Here is a 10,671-nt window from a genome sequence, read left to right on the forward strand (position 1 = left end):
TAACTGCAATCTGCTTTTGCTAGCTCAGTCACCATCTTCTTGCTAGCCCCCATTTTCTGCTAGCGTAGTGTGGGGACAGATCCCCAGAGAGCAGTTTCCAGGCTCTCGGCCTCACGTGGAGGGGTGCTGGCTCAGGTAGTAGATGGCCATCAGTTGTAGCTAGTTGGCCATCAGCTGTAATCAGTGAGCCATTGGCCACTAATATAACTGCCATGGCTACGCTAGCAAGAAGATGGTGGCTGGCAAGTGCAGATTGCAGTTAGGATAGTGGGTTGTGGACAGTGTGGCTCCTGCTTCCTGTGCCTCCAACCCAGACGCCAGCGGGAATATAGTGGTATGACTATAGTGGTATAGTGGCATGGCTCCGTGGGTGTTCCTGTTTGGCCTCACCGTGTCCTGCGTTCTTATGTGGGGAGTGGCAGATGAGACCCCATAGGCCGCCCCGCATGACACGTAGCCATGGTAGTTATAGTAGTGGCCAATGGCTCACTGGTTTCAGCTGACGGCCAACTAGCCATAGCTGATGGCCATTGAATCACAGTTGGTGGCCATTTACTACCCAAGTGAGTACCTTTCCACATGATGGGCGAGAGCCTGGAAACTGCACTCCTGGCTCTGTCCCCACAGGGCTACAGTTTCCTTATCTGTAAAATGGAGATTTGGGTTATCTCAAAGGACTGTTTTAGGGATAAGGTAAATTTGCAAATGATCTAATGTCCATAATTCTTATTCAGTATTAGTTTCTGGTCTCTCCTACTTTCAATCTATTTCTTAGTCATGATGTATCAAGTAATGTGGATCATCTGTGGCCCTGACAGAGCTGTCCTCACGGTTGCCTGTCGTCTACAACATAAGGTGATAGTGACAAGCATGAGGTCAGCGCCTCACCCTGTGGTCTAAACCACTGTGCTCCAGTGTCCTCAAGTTATGTGGGGATAAAATAGTACCTACTTTATAAGGGTGTTATGGGGATTAAATACGAAAATTATATTCATTTGGTGCTCAATGAATGAAAGCTAGGTTTTGAAAAGATGGATTAGGTAAAGTGATCAAGAGTAGTGTGTGGGGGTGGGGGAGGTGTGTCTGGGGTGGGCACTTGCAGGGTATGTTAATGCTATTCCAGGGGTAATGACTTTATCACTCAGAACGACCCCAGACTAGAGAGTCAACATGGCTTCCAACGGTGAGTTTCTCTGGTAGGATGCAGCCCATCTGATGTGCTAGAGTTTTGTAGGGGTTTGCGCTTTTATCACGCAGGGACTCTAATCCTGCTTCCCACACAAGAACGCAGGATGTGGTGAGGCCAAAAAGGAACACCCACGGAGCCATAGGTACGGGAGTCATACCACTACATTCTCGCTGGCGCCTGGGTTGGAGACACAGGAAGCAGGAGCCACACAATCCACAATCTGCTTTCTGCTTCTCTGCCAACCAACCAACTCCTTGCTAACTGCAATCTGCTCTTGCTAGCTCAGCCACAGCAGTTATATCAGTGACCAGTGGCTCACTGGTTACAGCAGATGGACAACTAGTCACAGCTGATGACCATCTACTACCCGAGCCAGCACCTTTCCACGTGAGGCCGAGAGCCTGGAAACTGCTCTCTAGGACTCTGTCCCCACAGCTTTCATTTCTTAATAGAGCAGGTTTATAGGCTGGGGAGAATTTGTGTCACTGATGTAATTGTCTGTGGCTTCTGTAGAGTGGAATTGGGCAGTAGGATTTTCTGAGGGGCTCAGGAATTAAAAAATGAACTTTTGTTTACATTTAAAGGGATTTTTTTTATGCTAATAAATTGAGTTAATTTTAATTTTGAAAATATTTCCAAGAAGGGGTAAAGGGTGTGAGGTAGGGTCAGCCAAATCATCTGTTATTTTTGATGGCTACTTGAAATGCTTCTTCCACTCTTTCCATTGTAGAATATTCAGGGAGGTAGAGGACACTAAAATATGTCTGTGCTCTTAAGGGATCTTATTCATTCAGATTTTCAGGACAGCAAAATGTTATTTTCTTGTAGTTTAAAACTTTTTCTTGAGAAATGTCTATTCAGGTTTTCTGCCCATTTTTTAATTGGATTGTTTGTTTTTGTTATTGTTGAGTTGTATGACTTTCTTATACATTTTGGGTATTAGCCCCTTTTCGGAGGCACTGTTTGCAAAAATCTTCTCCTATTCAGTTGGTTGCCTCTTTATTTTGTCAATGGTTTTTTTTGCTGTGCAGAAGCTTTTAAGTTTGATATAGTCCCATTCACTTATTGTTGCTTTTATTTCCCTTGCCTTTGGAGTCAGATTTATAAAATCCTCTTTGAACCCAAGGTCCATAAGTTTAGTACCTATGTTTTCTTCTATGCAGTTTATTGTTTCAGGGTTATGTTTAGGTCTTTGATCCATTTTGAGTTAATTTTGGTACATGGTGACAGATAGCAGTCCAATTTCATTCTTTCACACATGACTATCCAATTCTCCCAGCACCATTTATTGAAGAGGCTGTCTTTTCTCCATTGTATGTTTTTGGCTAAAGGGATTTTTTAATCAATTATATTTCAATAAAACTGGGCACAGGGGAGAAAAAGTAGCACCAACCTAAATAAATCTCCAATAATATGGAATTGGTTAAAAGAAAGAGTTCTGGGGCGGCCAGTTAGCTCAGTTGGTTAGACTCTGGTGCTCTTAACAACAAGGTTGTCTGTTCGATTCCCACATGCGCCACTGTGAGCTGCGCCCTCCACAACCAGATTGAAACAACTACTTGACTTGGAGCTGATGGGTCCTGGAAAAACACACTTAAAATGCATAAAAAAGTTAAAAAAGAAAAAAGAGTTCTTATAGTTTAGAGATATACATAAGCTCCTCGAATAGTATCATTTCATTCAACGTAGTTTGGTTATAAAGTTGATGAGATGCTGTAGGAACTTAATTCTTGTTTATATCAATTAGTCTATGTTAAAATTGGCTTCCTTAAACATAGTTTCACTGACAGTCACAAAACCTATTGACAACTTTAAGTGAGAACTTACTGTATAGGGAAGCATTTTTGGGTGAAACAATATGTCTGGAATTCACTTCAGAATAAAAAGGGGGGTGTTGAGATGAGTGGGCTGGGTAGGTGAATGAAATAAGATTAGCCATGTATTGCTATATATTAGAGTTGAGTGATAGAATCATCAGGTTCATTATACTTTTCTCTGCTACTTTTGTGTATGTTTTTAAATTAACAGGATTAAAAAGTAAAAGAAAACAAAACAAAAACCTTCCGCAAATGAAAAGCGCTATACTGGAAGATTGTTGAAGTGGCCCTGGAATTTTTTTTCCTAGTTCACAAATGATTTGCTATTCCGTGAAATTCAGAAATAATTTGGAACTTTCCAAGACTGGGATATGGAAGACACGTGACCCCGCTGTGTCTCTACTCATTTCAACTCAGTATTGTGGAAAAAGACCGTGGCTTCCCTAACCAGGTCTGAAGTAATCCCAAAGCAGTTGACAAAGAATAAGGACTGTTTAAAGGGAAAAAATTATCCTGGAATTTCTAAATCCACTTTGTTAAGAGCTCCTCTTCATTTTGCGAGCGAGGAGACAGATTCAGAGCCTCTCAGTCGGCAGTGAGGGGGTTGCCCAGTGTGAATAGCTTACAACCTGTAATAAGACTCAGATGCTTTAATGTGCTGGCGTTTGAAGATTAGATTAGCTACTATGTGGGCAAAGCATGTCCTGTGAACACAAATAATGGTAATTTCCTTCCTGTTCCCCTAAATGTTTCCTCAATGAAGATTAGGAAGTGCAGACAGTATGGAGTGATCCTTGCACAAATGAGACTAATTAACCCTCAGCAAATGTTAATCTCATTTTTGCTGAGCCCAACCCCACAATCATCAGAAAAGGTCAGGAGGCAATTAGGCAAAGAAGCCTCAGTTTTGCAAAATTCACCTTTCTAGGACAAACCTTTTTCATTTCTTGTGACCATGAACATGTGATTTCACCCCTTGGAGAGAGAGGGCTCCCCCATAAATTATTTGCTCCAAGGGTCATAATTTCCATGTAGGGGAGTAGGGAAGTTATTATTTACCTTTTACCTTAGGAAGTAGCAGAAGATGGAAGACCCAAGGGCATGAACGGAAAGAGGCAGACGCAGGAGGTCATGTCTAACCTTCAGGCCAGGCATGCGATTCTCTGCGCTGTATCTGCCAGGGTCTCAGATAAGGAAGGAGGCTGATTCCCACAGTTTGACTCACAGTATCTTTTGTTCACATATTCTGTCCTTAAACTTCTTAAATTCTGCACTGATGTTGCCTTAATGTATATGTTCTTGATAAAGCTGATTTTCTAATTCCCTTGCTTGTAAGTCATTCTTTTTTTTTTTTCCTTTCCTGAAGGCCCTGAGGAAATTTTATCTTTAGTGAAATAGTTTTACCAGGATATATCTTGGAGTTTATCATTTTGAATCAGTTTTCTCTAGTACACTGTGAATTCATTCAGTGTCTATATTGAGGTCTTCTATTTTTGGAATATTTTCTTGGATTATTTTATTGTGGTAAAACACACATAACAGGAAAATTTCCATCCTAACCATTTTTAAGTGTACAGTTCAGTGGCATTAGGTACATTCACGTTGTGCTACCATCATCACCATCCATCCACAGAACTCTTTTCATCTTGCAAAACTGAAAGTTTGTTCCCATTAAACACTAACTCCTCATTCTCCTATCCTCTTAGCTCCTGTCAACCACCATTCTACTTTGTCTCTATGAATTTGACTACTCTAGATAAGTGGAATTATATAATATTTGTTTTTTGTGACTGGTTTATTTCACTTAGCATAATATCCTCAAGGTTTATCTGTGTTGTAGTATGTGTCAGAATTTTCTTTCTTTTTCAGGCTGAATAATATTCCGTTGTATGTATTACCACATTTTGTTTGTCCATTCATCCACTGATGGAGACTTGGGTTGCTTCCATCAATTGGCTACTGTGAATAATGCTGCTATGAACATGGGCATACACGTTTCTGTTCAAGTCCCTGCTTTCACTTCTTTTGGGCATATGCCCCAAAGTGGAATTGCAGGTCTTATGGTAATTCTATTTTTAATTTTTGAGAAACTGCCATGCTGTTTTTCATAGTAGTTACATCCTATAAAAACACCCTATGGTTGGAGTCCCACCAACAGTGCACACGAATGCCAATTTTTCACATTCTTGCCAACACTAGTTTTTTTCTATTTTTTAATAATAGCCATCGTAATCCATCTCATGGTGGATTTGTGTTTTCCTAATAATTAGTAATATTAGACATCTTTTCATGTGCTTAATAGCCATTTGTATACCTTCTTTGGAGAAATATTTATTCAAGTTCTTTGCCAATTTTAAAAATCAAGTTGGTTGGTAAATCCAACTACCTTGCTCTATTTTTCTTTTCTTTTTCTAGGATCTCTTCTGAATTTCTTGTTCACTCACGTTCTCTCTTTTTAGATGATCTTGAACTTGCCTCCAGGTTCCATGATATAGGTCAGTTTCGATTAAACCTGAGGGCTTTCTGCTACTCGCTCAGCTGTAAATACAATGGTATTTTGATTTCCATTCTGCTGTTTTTCTTGGTGCATAGGGCTCCTCCAGAAAAAGAGAAAAGAAAAGAAAATCAAGTTGGTTGTTCTAGTGTTGTTGAATTGTGGGGTTCTGTTTATATCCTGGATATTAACCCCTTATCAGATACGCTATGTAGATATTTTCTCCCATTCCATAGGTTGCCTTTTCAAGCTGTTGATTGTGTCTTTTGATGTAGTTTAAAATTTTGATGTAGTCCAACTTATTTTTTTCTTTTGTCGCCTGTGCTTTTGGTGTCATATCCAAGAAATCATTGCCAAACCTAATATCATGAAGATTTTGCCCTGTTTTCTCCCAGCAATTTTATAGTTTTAGTTCTTACATTTAGATCTTTAATCCATTTTGAGTTATTTTTTGTGTATGTGTAAGGTCCAATATCATTCCCGTTTTACCAGCACCATTTGTTGAAAAGACTATTCTTTCTCCATTGAGTGGTCTTGGCACCCTTGTCAAAACTATTTGACATATATGTGAGGGTTTATTTCTGGGCTCTCTATTCTATTTCATTGGTATACTTGTTTGTTTTTATGCACTGCAGTTTTCATCACTATAGCTTTGTTGTAAGTTTTGAAATCAGGAAGTGTGAGATCTCCAATTTGTTTTTCTTTTTCAAGATTGTTTTGGCTATTCAGGGTCCCATGAGATTTCAAATGAATTTTCATATGAATTTTTCTATTTCTGCAAAAACAACACCATTGGGATTTTTATAGGGTTTGCATTGAATCTGTAGATCACTTGGGTAGTATGGACGTCCTAACACTATTTAGTCTTTCAATCCATGGATAGCTTTCTATTTATTTGTGTCTTCTTTAATTTCGTTCAGCAATGTTTGGTAATTTTAAGTGCATAGGTCTTTAACCTCCTTGGTTAGGTTTATTCATAACAAATTGGTTAGGTTTATTCATAACAATCTTATTTTTTTGATGCTATTGTAAATGGAATTGTTTTCTTAATTTTCTTTTTGGATTGTTCATTGTTAGTGCATTGAAATGCAATTGATTTTTGTGTGTTGATTTTGTATCCTGCAACTTTGTTGAATTTGTTAATTAGTTCTAACAGGTATGTGTGTGTGTGTAATCTTTAGGTTTTTCTACATATGAGATTATACCATTCATCTGTGAACAGAGATAATTTTACTTCTTCCTTTCTGATTTCGATGCCTTTTATTTCTTTTTCTTACTTAATTGCTCTGGGAAGGACTTCCAGTACTATGTTGAGTAGAACTGGTGAAAACAGACATTCTTGCCTTGTTCCTGATCTTAGAGAAAAAACTTTCAGTTAACTATGGGTTGTTTATGTGCAGGTAGTTTCCTTCTACTCCTAGTTTGTTGAATGTTTTTATTATGAGCGAGTGCTGAAATTTTTCAAATGCTTTGTCGGCATCAATGATAATATGGTTTTTATTCTTTCTGTTAATGTGGTATATTACATTGAATTTTTTTTTTTTTTTTTGGTATGTCGAGACATCCTTGCATACCAGGTATAAATCCCACTTTGTCATGGTGTATAAACCTTTTAGTACACTGTTGAATTTGGTTTGCTAGTATTTTGTTAAGGATTTTTGCATCAATATTCATCAAGGATATTGTTCTGTAGCTTTCTTAGAGTATTTTTGTCTGGCTTTGGCATCATGGTAATGCTGGCCTCATAAAATGAGTTTGGAAGTGTTCTCTTCAATTTTTTGGAAGAGCTTGAGAAAAATTGGCTTTGATTCTTCTTAAAATGTTCAGTAGAATTCTTCAGCAAAGCTATCTGGTCCTGGGCTTTTCTTTATTGGGAGGTTTTTGATTGAGTCAATAATTTCCTTATTTGTTATTGGTCTGCTCAGATTTTCTTTTTCTTCATGATTCAGTCTTGGTAGATTGTGTGATTCTAGAAACGTATCCATTTCTTCTAGCTTATCCAATTTGTTGGTATACAATTGTTCATAGTATTATAATAATTGTTATCTCTATAGCATTAGTTGTAATGCTCTCATTTCTGATTTTTATTTGAATCTTTTTTCCTTCATTAATCTAGCCAAGGATTTCTCAATTTTATAGATCCTTTCAAAAAATCAACTTTCAGTTTTGTTGATATTTTAATTTGTTTCCTATTTTCTATTTTGTTTATCTTTGCTCTAGTCTTCATCTTCTCAGATTGGGTTTAGTTTGTTCTTTTTCTAGTCACTTGAGATGTAAAGTTAGATTGTTGATTTAGGATCTTTTTAAATGTACTAATTTATAGCAAAAACGTCTCTCTTAGCACTGCTCTCAGCACTGCCTCTCATTAGTGTTGGTGTTATGTTTCTCATTTTCATTTGTCTCAAGGTATTTTCTAATTTATCTTGTAATTTCTTTGACCCATTTTTTGTTGTTGTTGTTGTTGTTGTTGTTGTTGTTGTTGTTGTTTTGTTTTTAAGGAGGGCGCAGCTCACAGTGGCCCATGTAGGATTGAACTGGCAACCTTGGTGAAAGTAGCTCCATGCTCTAACCAACTGAGCCTACCAGCTATCTTCCTCCCTACCCCCCCCCATTGGTTGTTTAAGAGTTAAAATCTATTTCCACAGATTTGTGCATTTTTCAGTTTTCCTTCTGCTATTGATTTCTAGATTAATTCCATTTTAATCAGAAAATGTACTTTGTATGATTTCAATATTCTTGAGTTTGTTAAGACTTGTTATTTCTCCTTGGTGAATTGACCCTTTTATCATTATATAATGTCCTTCTTTGTCTCTTATAACAGTTTTCAACTTAAAGTACATTTTGCCTGATACTAGTATAGCCCTCCTTGCTCTCTTTTGGTTACCATTTGCATGAAATGTCTCTTTTCATCTTTCACTTTCAGTCTAGGTATGTCCTTAGATCTAAAATGAATCTTTTGTAGACAGCATGTAGTTGAATCCTGTTTCTTTAAAGCCATTCATGTGAACTCATTACAAAACCTCCTACTGTTTTCAAGTGTCCTTTATTTGATTGCTGTGTTGAAGGTTATGTGAACTTTCAATTTGATTGTAAATAATAAAATCACTTCCAAAGTGGTTCTAACAACTGATGCTTATACTAACCTGAGGCTGACTTTCTATATTCTTTAATTTTTATTATTCTCCCCCCCCCCACCTTCATACATTTAAATTGTTGGTTATCATATGGGTGTGTGCTGGTTTATTTGTACTTATTCAATTATTAACCAAGCTGAGCTTTTTTCTATCAGTCTTTTCCTTTAGAGTGTGTGGCTTTTTGTTGGACTAAAGAAGTCCTTTCCTACCCTGGAGGTCATGAATCTCATTGTTGCCTCACAAATTTAAAACTAGGTCTTTTACCTGTTAGTACTAAAAGAAAAGACGAATATGTTTTGAGGATCTAATGTACAGCATGGTGACTATGGTTATAAATAAAGTATTATGTACTTTGAAATTTGCTGAGGGTAGATCTTAAGTGTTTTCACACACAAAAAAGAGTTAACTATGTGAGGTGATAGATGTGTTAATTATCTTAATCTTGATAATCATTTACAATACATATTATACCAAAGCATTACATCTTACACTTTAAATATATACAATTTCTCAAGTATTACTTGATAAAATTGGAAAAATATTTTTTAAAAAAGATAAGAAGGGCCAGCCCCGTGACTCAGGCAGTTAGAGCTCTGTGCTCCTAACTCCGAAGGCTGCCGTTTGATTCCCACATGAGCCAGTGGGCTCTCAACCACAAGGTTGCCAGTTCAATTCCTCGACTCCCACAAGGGATGGTGGGCAGTGCCCCCTGCAACTAAAATTGAACACGGCACCTAGAGCTGAGCTGCCGCTGAGCTCCTGGATGGCTCAGTTGGTTGGAGAGCATCCTCTCAACCACAAGGTTGCCAGTTCAATTCCTCGACTCCCACAAGGGATGGTGGGCTGCGCCCCCTGCAACTAGAAACGGCAATTAGACCTGGAGCTGAGCTGCACCATCCACAACTAAGATTGAAAGGACAACAACTTGACATGGAAAAAAGTCCTGGAAGTACACACTGTTCACCAATAAAGTCCTGTTCTCTTTCCCCAATAAAAAAAGATAAGAAATAGCAAATATTGGTGAGGAGATGGAGAAAGGGAACTTTGTATACTGTTTGTGGGAATGTAATTGGCACAGCCATATGGAAACCAGTATGGAAGTTCCTTAAAAAATTAAAAAAATAGGACTCCTATATTATCCAACAATCCAACCTGTATATATGTCCAAATATCCTGAAGAGATATCTGCACTTCCATGATCATTGCAGCATCATTCTTAATAGGCAAGATATGGGAGCAACCTAAATGTCCTCTGACAGATGAACAGATAAAGAAAATATGGGCTGCATATATATATATAAATTTGTATATGTTATGTATAATATACAGACATAGAAAAGGAAATTCTGCCATTTGTGACCACATGAATGAAACTGGAGGGCATCAGGCTAAGTGAAATAAGCCAGGGAGAGAAAAACAAATACTAAATGGTATCACTTATATGTGTAATCTAGAACAAAGAAAAAAGCTGAACCATAGAGAGTAGAATGGTTGTTGCCAGGGCCTGGGGGTGAGATAAAAGGGGAGAGATTGGTTAAAGGGGACACACCTTTATAAAATGAGTAAATAAAATGAGTTATAAAATGAGTAAGTTCTAAGGCTCTAATATACAACATGGTGACTATATTTAATAATATGTTTTATAATTGAAAAATTTGCTGAGAGTAGATCTTAAGTATGCTCACAAAAACAAAACTAGTAATGATGTGAGGCAATGTTTGTGTTAATTAATTTGATTATAGGAATCCTTTCACAATGTATGTATCGGATCATCACATTGTACATTTAAAATATATTACAATCATATTTCTCAATTATGCAGTACTTCAATAAAGCTGGATAAAAAAGAAAATGTTATATATATATATATATATATATATATATATATATATATGTCATGTTTTTTATATGTATAACAATTATTCAGGTTTAAAAAGGGAAGGCAATTCTGCCATTAACAACATGAACGGACTGGAGGACATCATGCCAAGTTAAATAAGCCAGACACAGAAGGACAAATACTTCCTGATCTCACTT

The sequence above is a fragment of the Rhinolophus hipposideros genome (genome assembly GCF_964194185.1).
Source record: "Rhinolophus hipposideros genome assembly, chromosome: 15".
In the NCBI taxonomy this organism is placed as follows: Eukaryota; Metazoa; Chordata; class Mammalia; order Chiroptera; family Rhinolophidae; genus Rhinolophus; species Rhinolophus hipposideros.